This window comes from Panthera onca, chromosome A3 (assembly GCF_046562875.1).
Source record: "Panthera onca isolate mPanOnc1 chromosome A3, mPanOnc1 haplotype 2, whole genome shotgun sequence".
NCBI classification, from domain to species: Eukaryota; Metazoa; Chordata; class Mammalia; order Carnivora; family Felidae; genus Panthera; species Panthera onca.
The window spans coordinates 32,442,163-32,459,000 of NC_138341.1; the positions used below are offsets into that span (position 1 = coordinate 32,442,163).

A 16,838-nucleotide genomic window follows, 5' to 3' on the forward strand; every position below is an offset into this window, starting at 1 on the left:
CCAACTGAGCCACCCAGGCGCCCCTGATTAGGCAATATCTTCCTGGAAGAGACCAAAACGAGGTCAGCCTGCAAGGCAGTCTGGGAAAGAGTCCCACACCAGGGTCATAAAGCAGAGGATAGGAGGATGGGCTTTGGCTGAGAGCACTAGATATACGACTGGCACACAATACATTTTCTGTGATGTAGTAGTTCCAATTCTAGGAATTTATCCTAGTGATATTTATATGTATCAAGATACATGTGCAAGATTGTTCAATTCCATATTATCTGTAATAGGGAAAAATCGGCAGCAACCTACATGCCCATCAATAAGTTATACAAATTATGGAACGCCTGTACAATGGAGTAACAATAGTTAACATTCACTAAACAATTACTCTGTGCCAGACATTGTTCTAGAATATTTATAAGTATTAACTAAATTACTCTTCACAACTATCATGTTTCCATTTTGCAGATGATGTGATTTATATGCATTGACATGGAAAGCTGTCCAGGGATATAATAGGCACAAAACATGTAGCAGAATATTAAGTGTGATATATTATGCATTGCCAGTATAATACACTAGCAACGAAAAGAAATACATTCCATTGGGATGCACACTCCCTGGGAGATAACTACTGATCCAGAACAGAAACGAAAGGACATTCACTTGCATCAAACAAGCTGTTTTCATGCGATGTAGTTAACTGGTAACACGTTCAGAGAGAGACAAAATAAAAATGATCAGGTCGATTTGGTGTTTTAGAGTATGCTATCAGTCAGTGGTCAAATAGGTAGGCATTCTGAGTGATGGCGACGCAAGGGATGATGGGAAGAACTGACCCACAGGTGTTCCTGTATCTCGTTTCTTTTAGTACACACGCTAGGGAGACCTGCGCCGACGCAACTTGCCCAGGCTTTTCAGCTCATCCAAATCTTTGCATCATGCTGTTTCACCATCGTGACACCATTCCTCTTCTTTTAGTCCACAGCAAGTTTTTTTAAAAAATGTTTATTTTTGAGAGCGAGAGAGAGAGAGAGAGCATGAGAGAGGGAGGGACGGGGGGTGGGGTGGGGGGGACAGAGGATCCGAAGTGGGCTCTGCATTGACAGCTGTGAGTCCGATGCAAGGCTCGAACTCAGAAACCACGAGATCATTCATAACCTGAGCCTAAGCCAGATGCTTAACCAACTGAGTCACCCAGGCACCCCACACAGCAAGTTTTTAAAAAAATACTTTTTCACGGGCACCTGGGTGGCTCAGTCCGTTAAACTCTCTGCCCCTCCCCTACTTGCGCTGTCTCTCTCTCTCTCTCTCTCTCCCTCTCTGTCTCTCAAAATAAATAAACATTAAAAAATTAAAAAATATGTATTTTCAGCATTTTACTGTGGGAATTTTAAAATATACAGAAAAGGTAACATAAATTTATAGGGAGCATTGAGCCAGATTGCATAGTTAACATTTTACTACCTTTGCTTTATCGTGTGTCTGTTTGTCTTTCTATGCATCCAGTGATCCACCTCATCTGGGGGACGCATTTCAAAGTAAGTCACTGACATCAGTCAACTTATGTTCCCCTAAATACTTCAGTATGCATATCAATAGCTATAGTTAAATATTTGTTTATAGTGCTTTTTCTTTCCTTTTGAGGTAAAATTGGTACACAAAAATGCACAAATCTTAAGTGTACCGTTGGATACGTTTTAGTGAATACCAACATTTGCTTAATTCAAACCTCTATCCAGAGAACACTTTATCATACCTGAGAGTTCCCTCATGCCTCTTGCCTGGGGCACTTCTCCACCTCTGTATCAATCCCCCCTACCCAACGACTGCTCTGATTTTTTTTTTTTTCCACCGTTGATACCTGTTCTAGGACTTCATATAAATGGAATGATACACTATGTCTGTTGTGTCATGCTTCTTTCACTCAGCATAGTGTTTTTGAGATTCATCTATGCTACTCCTTGTGTTAATAGTTTGTTCCTTCTTACTATTCAGTAGTATTACATTGTATAAGTACAGGACAGTCTATTTTCCTACTAATTGACACCTGGGATCTTTCTGATTTATTGCTATTATGATGAAAGCTTCTCTAAACATTCTTGTACAAGTATTTGTGTGGACATACTTTCATTTCTCTTGGGAAAATACCTAGGAATGTAATTACTTGGTCAGAGGAGATCTATCTATCTATATCTATCTATATCTATATCTATATCTATATCTATATCTATATCTATATCTATATCTGTATCTATCTGGGAAGTAATTCTACAGAAATAATGCTTGTTCTTCCTGGTTCACCAGGAGGCACATGTTGTCACCTCTTCCCACCACTCACCTTGATTACTTGGTCATATTGTCTGTTGAGTCTCTTCCCCCTAAATTCAACATTTTGGCTTTTATAATTGATTAGTGTTTTATGGGAACATATTCCGAGATTAATCGATCTTCTATTCCTTATTAAACTTCTAACTACTGGCCTTAGCATCCATTGACTGAATCGACCACATTTATGAAGGTTGCCAGATGGTGAAATGTCTAGTTCCATCATTTCTTCCATGTTTATTCATTGGCATTCTACTAGAACGCTTTCCTTTTCCCTCATTCATTCATTGTGTATATGAATATGCACACATGGATTCCAATTTTATTCAGTGGGTTGTAATCCATTATTACTATTCTTGTTTGAGCATTTATTTGCCCCAGATTTGACCCTATCACGCTGGCTCCTGTATCCTTTTGACATCTCCCCATCGTTCATGAGCATTTCCTTATTTTCTGGCATAAATGATGTTTCAGGTTCAACTTGTACTTTTTCTGTTGCAGCCCTGGAATCCACCATTTTCCCAAGGACATCTAGTTTCTTCTTCTTTTAAAATTTTGGAGAGAGAGAGAGGGTGGGGAGGGGCAGAGGGAGAGAGGAGAGAGAGAATCTCAAATAGACATCATGCTCACTCTGGAGTTCAAAGAGGGACTCGATCCCATGACTCTGGGATCATGACCTGAGCCCAAATCAAGAGTTGGACACTCAACCGACTGAGCTACCCAGTCTGTCCTCTAGTTTCTTTTAATAAAGGACATTTAGGGGCACCTGACTGGCCCAGTTGGTGGAGTATGCAACTCTGATCTCAGGGGTGTGAGTTCAAGCCTCACGTTGGGTGCAGAGCTGACTTAAAAATAAAATAAAGGGGCGCCTGGGTGGCTCAGTCAGTTAAGCATCTGACTTCAGCTCAGGTCATGGTCTCTCGATTCACGAGACAGCACAGAGCCTGCTTTGGATCCTCTGTCTTCCTCTCTCTCTGCCCCTCCCCCTGCTCTCTCTAGACAAAAATAAATAAACCTGAAAAAATCCCCCACAAAAATATCAATAAGTAAACAAATTACTAAAACTGGCTTAAAAAATAAAAGACATTTAGGAACTGACATGTAGGCACTCAGTGTGTTAATTGGTAGTGGGGTACATTGCTTTTAGGCTCACTCACTCAGTGGACAGAGATGGGAAATGTATACTGTACATTATATGTGTATATGGGTATACACGTGTGTACACATTTTTATCTGTGACTATTTCTGTATTTATCTGTCTGTCTGTGTATATTTACACACACACACACACACACACACACACAGACACCCACTAATAAAAACATAAGTTCATACTGATACCTCAGCTCCAGTCCAACACCTCAGGGTTCTTTCTAAACTTCCTGTTTCAGTTTATAAATATCTTCTCTGGCAATGAGAATTTTGGCTCGTATAATCCTCAGTGTATTTACCTATTTGCTCAATCTCCCAACCACACCAGCTGTCTTTCTCCTGCTCAGCTCCACATCCCACACCCTTCCTGCCTGGCGCCTCACCCCTCCCTGCCCTGGATCCTTGGGCTTGGGGCTCCCTGTCCACGCCTCTGTGTGGCTTCCCAAATGCTGTCACTGCCCTGTGACTTCAGTCGTTATGCTGACTTCTCCATGCTGGGGGTGGAAGGGAAAGGAGCCTGGTGAACGTTTTGGAGGCAAAAAAAAAAAAAAAAAAAAAAGAAAAGAAAACGAACAAAATCCACCTTCTGTGCCGTGTGCTGTGGTTCTATTTCCCAGCGCCTGGTCCTGAATTTTCACAAAGGGAAGTACTTGTGATAGAAGGGAGAGATTGAGTGTAGTAAGTTACTGTCTTATTTAAGGTCCCAAAGGAGAGATTTTATACCAGGCTATCAGAATTACCCCCCGTGCCTGCTGTGGAATCAGGTCCAAGTGGTCACACAGTGTTGCCCAGCAGGGGCTGAGGCCGTGCCGTGACGAGTGAACGTGCTTGTGGCCTAGGAAGGGGTTAATCAGCAACAGGGAATAGCAGCAGAAGCCTCTGCAGAAGAGCTGGCTGTCCTTGGGTGGGCACAGCAGAGGAGGATCCCAGCCGTCCGCACGTGTCCTTGGCGTGTGCAAGGTCTCAGCTGTGACAAGCTTTCAGGCAGCGATGTCGGGCTTTCCCCTGCTGACTTGAGCTTCATGGGCGCCTTCTCGTCAGAGCCCTTGCCTATCATCTTAGGGGAGAAACACTGCAATAGTTAGTTTCACATTTCCGAGTCAGAGAAATAAGCTGGCTTTGGAAAACACTCTGCTAGCCCTTTCTGGAAATCGTGGGAGGGAAGTGCACCTTGAGTGCACTAGGCACCGTGCAGACGCTGGTTCTTTCATTTCTAGCTTGGCGTTTACTTGTTTCCCCACTGCATTCCTTGCACTCGCCGGAAAGCATAGAGTTTTAGCTTAGTACAGATCGGGGGGCACAGAGCTGGGCACTCTCAGGGTCTGCCTTTATTTCTCTCCACTCCACACTCTCTCCACTTACCCGGAAGCCCACTTAATTTTCTCTGCAGTATGCTTCATTTGCAGGCTTGAGGCAGCTCATGACCTAAGACAGGGAAGGCAAATGTCTTTCAATACAAATGGCAGCTCTGATTAATTGTTAGTATAGGCTGTATGGTAAAGGAATTTGATGCCTCTTTAGGGGTCAGTGGGAAAGAGTGCTATGATTGATTAGTGATGTCTGCCATGAGCATGGAAGGGAGGAACGGGATTAATGAATGCCATTTTTGCCAGCCCTATCTTAGGATTTAACCTTACGTAGCAGAAGATACGTAAGATACTCTTGCCTAACGGAGTTAGTAATTAATTTCAAAACTGTCTGATTGGTACTATGTCATGTCTATTGGCCTTATTTATTTATTCGTATTTTATATTTTAACACATGTGTTCCTTGATTAATGACAAGAAAAGAAAGGGAGAGGGGCGCCTGGGTGGCTGAGTCGGTTAAGTGTCCAACTCTTGGTTTTGGCTCAGGTCATGATCTCACAGTCGTGGGATAGAGCCCTACATCAGGCTCTGTGCTGATAGCGTGGAGCCTGCTTAGGACTCTCTCTCTCCCTCTCTCTGCCCCTCTCCCCTCTCAAAATAAATAAACAAACTTTGGGGAAAAAAAGAAATGAAAGGGAGAGAAATGAGTATTTATTGAGCATCTATTAATTGTCAGTTACTTCTTTTGGGAGCTTTATGAAATATATCTCACTATATATTCAAAGGAATTCTATAAAATTGGAATATTACTCCCCTTCTTAAAATACTAAATAAATTAAGCCTCAGAGAAGTAAAATATTTGCCCAAACCATAATAGAAAATTTTGAATCCAAAGATGATACTTATTCTGATATACTTGGGCAGGGGTTCCAATCTTGGGAACTTATTAGAGTCTCCTGGGGAGATTTTTTAAATATTTGAAAATTTCGATAACTATGTCTCATCCTGAATTGGTTACATCAGAATCTCTGGGGCAGGGGAGGCTCAGGCATAGGAATGGTTTAAAAAATTCCCCCGGTGATTCAATTCTGCACCCAGGGGGGAGGACTGCGGTGCAAAGGGAGTAGGAAGCAGGACAATTAGAAATCAGGATGCCCGCTCTGAGCCCAGCTTTTCCTTTTGTCTTTTTTCCCCCGTACTCTATCTAATTTAACTCTCATACAGTTCCTTAAAGGAAGCATCATCAGCTCCATTTTACCCATGAGAAAACTGAGGCTTGGAAAGTGTAAGGCAATTGCCAAAAATCTCCGGGGAGAAGTGGAATTTAAATGCAAATCTGTTTGCCTCCCAAGCACTTGCTGTTGCATTAGATTCCGAATCCAGGCTCCACCCTTAACCTTAGTGTTGAGCAAATCTGGATGCCACCTAGCTTCCAAATTCGACTCCATGCTATCATCCCCTTCCCTGACTTGGTTCTTTAGTTCCGGCTGGAAGAACCATTCATAGTCTCAGCACTACTGGTTTCATGGTAGAGAAACACAAGAGGCCCGCCCTCTAGTTACCACCTCCTATCCTATGGCCTTTGAGAAGCTCAGGGTGAGGCTGTGAGTCAGGGGTCCTTCACAGGGACCCTGCCTCTGAAATACTTCCGTGTCTAGGCCAGCCTGATAAGTTTGCAGTCCCCTCTTTCGTCCCCAGGCAGTTCAAAGAGGCACAGAGGAGCTGTAGCCTGATCTCCTACACCTAAGAGTCTCCGGCACCCGTGTTTCTGTTTTGGCTGTTGTGATGTCACACTGACCTCAGCGTCCTTGGTCGGAATCCTGCGTCTCCATGAGATAATTGAGTACACCGTCAGAACCTTAGAATGCAGCGGACCTCCCACTTGATCCGTTTCCAACACCCGCCTAAGGCAAACGTGGCCTCTGTGGCTCCGTTGTCAGGAACAAATGCAGATGCTGTTTAAATGCTTCCCAGGAGTGGAACAGCTCCGTCCCCTGCATTCACTGGCACGTTGTTAGGCAGCCGGGCAGCTCGGAAATGGTTTTGAAATTAAGCTTATATATTGCTCTGTATAATTTTCAAGTCCTTCAGCTGATGGATTTTCCTCATTCTTATGAAAGGCTGATTTCTATTAAGCTGATCCATCGACCAAGTTGTTTATGCGAATTAGGACAGACTGAGCACCGTTAGTTCCTGGCAAACATATCAGTAGGGTCTCCAGAGGAGCCTCCTCCCAATATCCGTACTCGTGCTGCTTTCCTTTAGGGGGGCGGTCGTGCTCACCCTCTCCAGTCTAACTTTTCTTCCTCTGTCAGAATCCCTGCTGTCAGGAGGAGTCTGGAAACTCAGCCACCATCAGGTGTAAGTGACTGAGAAGGCCTGTGGCTGCCCCCTCCTAAGAGCTTTTACCGTTTACTGAGGGTGAAGCCTTGAAAGGTTTGTTGTAAAGGAACAGATTCAAAATGAACTGTAGTCATCAGGCAGCTCGAGGGAGGGTGGGGGGAAGGGAACACAGCTTCCCAGAGTTTCTGATACCACCTCCTGTAGGGACACCCGACTCACCAAGGTACGTCTCCCCCTTGGGGCTGCTGCCTGGCCTGATGCTGCTCTCTGCTCTGTGAACACCGCTGGTCTCACGGGAGGTTGGAACGGAGCAAAGGGACCTGTGTTATTTGAGATCTAAGTGCAACAGGAAGTGACCGGTTTGCTAAACTTGAAGCCCTGTAGGATTTGAATAGCCACCCTGGGTTTGACCGAGGATCTGTTTTGATTCTCTTCTCAAAGATGGCACCTCCAACAGTGCCATTTCCATTCAACCATTCCTGCTACAAACACAGGAGCCGGCAATCATTTAGAGGGAAGTTTTCCTTGGAACAAACCGCTGTGTCCCTGGATGCAGGGCAGAGACATTCCTTAGAAGGCTTTCTGTTCGAAACAGACAAGGTCCCAGCCCGCCTTCCTATCAGAGAGATGAAAACATCACAGCCTGCAGCGGTTGAGGGCGCCGTGGAAACTAGACTCCTTAGCCCGGAGGTGCGGAGATGGGCGTGTGTGTTTTATTTATTATTCACTGAGAAACCTGTCCAAATACTGCATTTTAGGAACTGGTAGGAAACACCGATGGAAATATGAGTACCCAAGGCATAAAAGAGCCTTTGAAACCAGGACAGACTTTCATTAGAGCCTACCTGGAGTCTGTGGGCAAGGCAGTTTGTATGCGCTACACTCTCATCCTCACAAATCAATTTTTAAACTCGGTTTAGACTCCGGGAAGCAGTGAAATTGGGGATTTCAAATGAGCCTTTCAGTCCAGATGTGTCCATAATAGGAACCACTGGGCAGTGGGGCATAATTAACCATCTCTCCTTCCCTGAGACCGCAGAATGGCATTAATTTTGCCAACTGGGCTTGACGTGAATTGGCTAGAATGTCTGAGTAGATTTCCAGCTGCTGCTCATGTCACTCTGGCTTCCAGCGCTATCCGCATTCCAAATAAAACGAGGCCTGAAATAGATGTGCGATACACGTTCAAAGCTATTTTTAATCAATGATCACTTAGTTCGTTGTGAAATATTATCAGCAGGTCACAATCCATTTCGGATTTTGCCGTGTCCTGCAGAATGGATCTAAACACACAGTGACTTCAGTTTCCCCTGCGGTCCCTCTGCTTCATCAGCTCTGTGGATGAAGGGGAGGAGGGCACTTGAGTGGACAGCAGATGTGTTCACAGTTACAAGTACCGCAGCTGGAGGGCCATTTACTTGGGCTAAGGCCCGGTTGAATTTGTCCTGGTCCCACAGAGAGATTTTTGTCCAGCAGTCGTAAGCCCAAGGATTCTGTCCCCTTAACATCCATCCTGAAACCCACCATGCTACTGTCCAGCCAGCCAGTCAACTTCAATTCATGGGAGAACTCAGAGAGGAATATTTATTTCTCATTTGCTAACCCCTGTCTAGCTGTGGGGATGCTGTGAGCAGTGTAAATTTCTTTATAGACAGTATCTTCCTGGAGGCTTGAGGCTTCTGTAGGGACGGCTGCCAATATCATCCATTCGTTGTTTTTGTTGTTGTTTAAATAATAGCACCTTACGTTTATTTAGCATGCTTACTGTTTGCAAGCAAATCTATAATCTCATTTGCAAAAGGCATTTACATAGCATGAATACTTAAATGCTTATAATTGCATATTAATTTTGTGTAACAGAATATGCTAATATTATTTTCCCCTCCTCTATTTCTTCCTTTTCTCTTTCTATAATGTGTTTTCTTTTTTTTTTTTTTTTTTTTTTTTTATAATGTGTTTTCTTTTTTGATCCAGTGCTTTTGACATTTTATTATTATTTTTTTTTACACATGTGTTGGCAACTGTATTTCAGTTTATCCCTACGACCATTAGTCTTGGTGCTTTATTTTACTACTCAAAAAAAAAAAAAAACCTTCTGTCTTTTATCCATAATATTCATATTTCCCTCTTTTTTCCATCTTCCCCAAATATTGCTTTGTAGTTTCCAAAAACACTGCATGGTTTATTTAGAGTTTAGATGTGACTTTGTCTTTTTTTTTCAAGTAAGTTCTCTTAGGTACATTTCTTTTCTCCTCTTGAATTGTATAAGGATTGATCTGTCCATCTGTCAAGAATGTTTGATTGCTGTGTACATGAAGGAAGCAGGTAGGAGCCTGGAGGTGAACATGGATTTCTTACAGGCTTGAAAAAAGCCACGGTTAGGGTGACCAACTATCTCGGTTGCCTGGGACTGTCCTGGTTTTAGTACTGAATATGCCACATCCTGGGAAAACCGACAGTCCTGGGAAATTATGATGGTTGATGGCTCTAGCTCCCGGGGTGGTCTCCAGCAGAAAAGGAAAAAAAAAAAAAAAGTAACTGACCAAGAAGACAGAGCTTTGATGCCTTCAGTTCCTCTTTGTGCCTCAGTTTCCTCACCTGTTAATTTGAATCCATTAGTTGTTGTGAGGAGAAAGTGAGTTATGTGTGCTTAGGATGTGCCTGGCACTTATTCTGGTTTTGCTGAATGTTAGCCGTTATTATACTGTTTGTCTCCCTCCACTAGAATAAAGAGCAAGGTTTGTGCTGAATGTTTTCCATTAGCTCCTTTAGACCCATGCTCGGCCTTCTCTGTCCTACCCACTGACCCAGCAGACTGGCTTTTACAGTCTGCATCAATAGTGCTTGCTTCTGGCTTCAGGTTGGGTTTTGCTAATGTGGAGCCCCGACAGGAGATTGGGACAAGGGGGGGAATGAGCTGGGAAATTTTATTCCTCTGGGTCACATCAGGATAGCTGTTGGCCTTGACTGAAAGTCACAAGTCCTGCCAGGTGGCCTCTCCACAAGCTCTCTCTCCAGGCTCCAAACCACTTCTTCCCTTTGCCCAGTGGGCTCAGTGGTGTCCCCTGTGACCATCCCTGTAGTTCCTCTACACCCTGCCCACACCTCCTTGATTCGTCCCTATTATTAAACTCCTCTCAGATTACCCAGTGTGAGCGTGTTGTCTGCTTTCCACCAGGATCTCGATGATAGAGGGAACTAGTTTGTTCACTGTTCTTCCCGAGTCCTGGCATAAAGTAGAAGCTTAATAAAATTCTGTGGAATGAATGGAATCAATGAATGAATGCACAAACAAGTGACAGCTGAGGGATAAGGAGGTGTAAACCTGTGCCGTAAGGTGGAGAAAAGTGTTCCAAGAAAGAGACATAATAGAAAGGCTTGGCGGAGACAGAAAGTGGCATTTTTCAGTAACTGAGAGAAATCAATTATGGCTGGATTGTGAGGTTGTGAATGAGAAATGAGACTGAAGAGGGAAGAAGGGACAGGTTCTGGAAGTCTTTTTGTTGTGTGTGTGTGTTAAGGACTCAGGACCTTTTCCTGAGGGCAATGAGGAGGTAGTAAGGGAAGGAAGTGATATGACTGTACGCGCAATTTTTTTTTTTTTTTTACAAAAATTACAAACACAGGGTATGACTCTTTTCTAGAAGCCCATTGTTTCTATAATAGCAGTATCACAGCCAATCTGAAAAGTACAGAAAAGTATAAAGACAAATATATGTCACCTGAAGTTCTAAAACCACGTGATATAATATGAGATTATATAAATAGCAACCATCACAAGAGCTATCTTTGTTTTGGTGCCTACTTAAGGGCCAGGCACTTTATAGGTACTTTATACTTAATGACACGTTTCGTCCTCATGACAAACATATGGGCCAGATGGAAGGCAACGTGCAAAGCATTAGGGCCATTTAGTATAAATGTTTAAAATATAGAAATTCTTCAGATTTCTCACCAGTGAACCTAACTGGTGCTCCACATGACTCTGTGTTGGAGGAAAGTTTTAGTTAGTAGGTCTTCCCAGCCCCATGAACAAGTTAGACACTGGGAACTAACACCAGCACAGAAGAAACAACAGCTATTGTTTCTAACTTTGTATTCTGTATAGTTTTTTTGTTTTTGTTTTTTTTTTTTTTTTAGTTTTTTTGTTTTTAACAACGATTTTATTTTTGAATTAATTTTTTTAAGTTTATTTATTTATATTAGAGAGAGAGAGAGAGAGAGAGAGAGAGAGCATGAGCAGGGGAGGGGCAGAGAGAGAGAGAGGGGGAGAGAGAGAATCCCAAGCAGGCTCTGCGCTGTCAGCACAGAGTCTGATGTGGGGCTCAAACCCACAAACTGTGAGATCACTACCTGAGCCAAAACCAAGAGTCAGATGCTTAACTGACTGAGCCACCCAGTGCCGACAAAGAGTTTATTCTTAAGGAATCTCTACACCCAACGTGGGGCTTGAACTCACAACCCCAAGATCAAGAGTTGCAGGGTCCACCGACCCAGCCAGGCAGGTGCCCCTAACTTTTTGTTTTGAGAGAAGCCTAGGCTTACAGAAGAATTACGAAAATAGTACAGAGACTTTCCGTATACCTTTTGCCCAACTTTTCCTAATGCTCACATCTTACATCACCACGATACGATGATCAAAATGAAGAAACTGACGTTAATACTGTGCTATTAACTAAACTGCAGACTGTATACAGATTTCATCGGTTTTCCCGCTACGTCTCTTTCCTGTCCCAGGAACCGGCCACAATCTCGTTGCATTATTCTTCTTTAATGTGGGACAGTGCCTCAGCCTTTCCCGGACTTTGATACTTTTGAAGAGTCTGATCAGACAGTTATAGAATGCCCCTCTGTTTGGGATTTCCTCATGTTTTCTCATGATTAGATTGTGACTATGCAATTTGGGAAGGATCTTATCGGGATTATATACCCTTCTCAGTATACCACATTGGTGGGTAAATGAGTCAATATATTTCATTACTAGTGATGTTAACCTTGATCACTGGGTTACGGTGTATCTTCCAGGTTTCTCTACTGTACAGTTACTATTTTCCCATCATAGTTAGTAAATAGTTTGTGGACAATATTTTGAGATTATATAAATATCCTGTATCTCTTCAAACTTTCACCCACTAATTTGAGCATTCATTGGAAGATCTAGCTGGTAGCAGTTATTACTGTATTGTTCTTTTTTTTTTAATGTTTATTTATTGAGAGAGAGAGAGACAGAGAGAGACAGAGTGCTAACAGGAGAGGAGCAGAGAGAGAAGGAGACACAGAGTCTGAAGCAGGTTCCAGGTTCTGAGCTGTCAGCACAGAGCCCGATGCGAGGTTCGAACTCACAATCCATGAGAACTCACCTAAACCGAGGTTGGATGCTTAACTGACTGAGCCACCCAGGTGCCCCATTACTATAGTGTTCTAATGGTGATTTTCTATGACCCTGATTCCTTATATACTTCTAAATTGGAATTCTTGTATAAGGAAAAGTTATCCTTTCTCTGTTTACTTACTTACTTATATACATCAATATGGACTTGTGAATATTTATTTTATTCTTTAGATTATAACTTTACACTATCATCATTTATTTTGTGTTGTAAGTTGATCTAGCTCTGGCTACTGGGAGCTCCTTTAGATTGGCTCCTGTGTCCTTTATTTTATTTTAGTTTATTTATGTATTTTGAGAGGGGTCAGAAGGGCAGAGAGAGAGGAAGAGAGAGAATCCCAAGCAGGTTCCATGCTGTCAGCGTGGAGCCTGACATCCGGCCAAACTCACAAACCATGAGATCATTACCTGAGCCGAAATCCACAGTGGGACTCTTAACTGACTGAGCCACCCAGGCATCCCTCCTGTGTCCTTTGATGTAACCACATTTTGTTTTTGAGCACTTCCTTATTTCTGACACCACGAGATGCTTCAGCCAAATATGCTTTTTTTTTTTAATTACTAGACTTTATTTTTTAGAATAGTTTTAGGTTTACAAAAATAGTGAATAAAAAGTGCAGAGAATTCCCATACACATGCCTCAGTTTCCCCTATTAACACCTTACACTGATATGCTATATTTGTTATAATTGATGAATCAACGTTGTTACACTACTATTACCTGAAGTCCAGAGTTTAAATTAGGATTCACTCTTTGTGTTTGTACATTCTAGGGGTTTTGACAAATGCACAAGGTCATGTATCCACATTTACAGTAGCATACAGAGGAGTTTCATTGTCCCAAAAGTCCCTGTGCTCAATCCATTCATCCTCCCTCTCCCTACCCCCAAACTGCTGGCAACCACTGATCTTTTTACTGTCTCTATAGATTCACATTTTCCAGAATGTCATATAGTTGGAATCATACAATATGTAGCCTTTTCAGGCAGGTTTCTTTTACTGAGCAATAGGCATTTATGGTTCTTCTGTGTCTTTTCATAGCTTCATAGACCATTAAGAAGTTTTATTTCATGAAACATATAGATTCCTGCATGTCACACAACATTTACAAAAACTGTCCATGTACTGGACTATAAAACAAGTCTCAGTAAATTTCAAGAATTGGTAATCTACAGACCGCAAACTTTAAGCACAGCCCAATCAAGGAATAAATCAATAACAAAGGGTAGCTAAAGGATAACTAAAAGAAAGATACCAGGCTGGAGAGAAATGAAATATTTAACTAACAGTATTTCTGAGAAGCTGTAGCTATATTGAGACAAGCCCAGTATTTTTGGTGGTGCTTGTGGGATAGTCTATACATCTTTTTAAAAAAAGTTTTTTACATTTATTTATTTTTGAGAGAGAGAGAGAGAGAGAGAGAGAGAGAGAGAAAGAGAGAGAGCATGAGCAGGGGAGGGGCGGAGAGAAAGGGAGACACAGAATCTAAAGCAGGCTCCAGGGTCTGAGCTGTCAGCACAGAGCCCGACATGGGGCTCAAACTCACAAACTGCGAGATTGTGACCTGAGCCGATGTCACAGGCTTAGCCAACTAAGCCACCCAGGCACCCCAGGATACTCTATACATCTTGCCTGATTCTTGATCAGGAGTTCCCTTGAACAAGGCTAATTTTGGCCCTCTCCCAGGATTCCCTGTAACTTGGGCATATTACCTAAAGGTGACTCTTTTCTCAGAATCTCTAAATTTCAGGGTTTTCTTTCTTTTTTTAAAAATTTTTTAAACACTTATTCATTTTTGAGAGACAGAGAGAGACAGATCATGAGCGGGGAAGGGGCAGAGAGAGAGGGAGACACAGAATTAAAACAGGCTCCAGGCTCCGAGCCGACAGCACAGAGCCCGACATGGGGCTCGAACCCACAAACCGTGAGATCATGACCTGAGCCGAAGTCGGACGCTCAACCGACTGAGCCACCCAGGCGCCCCCAGGGTTTTCTTTTTTTAAAAAAATTATCCTAAAATCCATTTTATCTTCCTGAAAGTAGCTCTAAGTGTTGGGTCCTCCACGCTTGTTCTGGTCAGGCCTGAATCTGGGTAGTCCTTGGGATGCTAGAGTTGTCCTGAATTTCATGTTATAGCAGAAAACAGGGAGCTCACTGGGTTATCCTGGTCAAGGTGTCAATGACTTGTACTTCTCTGTGTGTGGCTGTTTCAGAAGGTTGTGTTAGAGAATCAGAAATATAGCTCATTTCTTTCTATTGCCATATAATATTCCATTGAAAGGATGTACCACAATTTGTTTATCTGTTCACCTGTTGAAGAACATCTTGAGTACTTCCAAGTTTGGGCAATTGTGAGTAAAACTGCTATAAACAGAAGTTTTCACTCATTTGGGTAAATACCTAGAAGTATGAATGCTGGATTGTATGGTGACACTCTGTTTAACCTAGGAAGTAATGGCCAAACTGTCTCCGAAAGTGGCCGTACCATTTTGCGTTCTCACCAGCAATGAATGGAGGGTTTCTGTTGCTTCACATACTTGTCAGCATTTGGTGTTGTTGGTATTTTTGGATTTTAGCCACCCCACTAGCTACGTATCAGCTGGTCAAATCCAATTAAGAAATGCCCCCTGAAATGCATGATGAAGGATGTGACTTGAGAATCAGATTTCTAGGAATTGGGAAAAGCATAGTTGAAAAAAAAAAATGGGACGAAGAATCACCCTAGGATGATGGATGATGGCAAGATCTATCTGAAAACACAAATAAGACTTGACTCCCAAGCCGAGGGTCAAACCCGTTTCCTTCAAAACTGAGGAAAAGAACTATGCCAGTATTTTTTTTAGTATTTGGACATCTTCTTTCTTATATCTTAATTTTGGTTAGCTAGAATTCTTCAAGTACGTTTTTCAAAAAAGATAGCTGGGTAGTGTATTTTATCATCCCATGAATATTGGGAATGCCCTCAAGCATAGAAGACAAGTATGTCAGAATGATGGAACATCTATTTTGTTTTCTGCTCAGTGTCATGTTTTTGTTTTTGTTTTTTGATTGAGGAACATTTATACCCCCAACCCATGTATTTTTGGTGCAATTATCACTTCAGAGTGAGTACATCCCTAGACTTGGTTGGTTGTGATAACTTGTCCACAATGATTGGACTGGGTGGATATATAATCCAAATAGGCGTCCAATCAGGACGCTTGAATTAAATTACATGTATGGACTATGACCTATATGGATGTAGGGTTGGGATGCCAGTGGCCATCTTTCCTGTCATGTGAACAGTCCATCTATAGTAAGACAGACTGAAGCCACCATGAATAAAATGAAACAAGCAAACAAAACACAAACAAGCAGGTCTGAGAGACAGAGAGAGACAGACTGAGCTGGTGGGAAGAGAAGGAGAAACGGAGAAGGGTCCAGGTGAATTGTTTGAAATCTTTGATCTAGTTGTGCTTGAAGTTTTACTCTTGGGCTTTCCAGCCACACAAACCAATAAATTTCCTTTGTTTTTCTTAAGATGGTTTGAATTGGTTTTCTGTCCTATATAACCAAAAAAAAAAAAAAAAAAAAAAAAAAAAAAAAAAAAAAAAAGGTATAGAATTGATATTAGGAATAAGCCACTGGTAGGGACAGACTCTATTATGAGGATTTGGATGAGTCTAAGTGTGGCACAGGACACAGAGGACCCCCGCCTGCCCCTCCTATCAAGAGCAGGAAACTTGACAATCTTTGTTATGCTCTTCTGAAATATATGGCTGAAGGGTCACCTGTTGTTTCTTAGGACTCAGACCACATAACTGCTGACACTGGAACTTTAGAAGAGTGATCAAAATTTTACTTTTATTAAAAAATTTTTTTAATGTTTATTTTTGACAGAGAGAGACAGAGCATGAGCAGGGGAGGGACAGAGAGAGAGGGAGACACAGAATCCGAAGCAGGCTCCAGGCTCCACCCGACGTGGGGCTCGAACTCACAGACCGAGAGACCATGACCTGAGCCGAAGTTGGACGCTCAACCGATTGAGCCACCCAGGCGCCCCAAGGGCTGTCAAAATTTTAGAAGGCTGCCTGCTTCTTGCACATCTTTCATGAAAAGAAAAAGTTTCAACGTAAATTGATCCCTTTGAAAGCAGGAAGGAAATACTTTGTAACTTTGTTAAGAGATGCCCTTCCCCTGTTTGGCTGTGAGTGGTAATCTAAGACTGCTGTGGGTCAGATAATCACGTGCCTCGTGGAACTACAGAAGCCAATAACCCTGCCCCAAGCGGAAGTTAGTGTTGGCTGAAGTGGGGAGGTGGGAGGGGACTCAGGAGGAATTTGAGAAAT

General features: G+C 42.5%; 1 long non-coding RNA gene across 1 annotated transcript; it reads right to left on the bottom strand.

Moving 5' to 3' along the window:
• Window positions 1-4,046: 4,046 nt before the first annotated feature.
• On the bottom strand, window positions 4,047-6,541 carry LOC132691624 (uncharacterized). The gene is made up of 3 exons (XR_009615907.3): window positions 6,344-6,541; window positions 4,834-4,896; window positions 4,047-4,528 (listed from the first exon to the last, which is right to left on the bottom strand). It is a non-coding gene; the product is annotated as an uncharacterized LOC132691624 (long non-coding RNA).
• Between the last annotated feature and the right edge of the window lie 10,297 nt (window positions 6,542-16,838).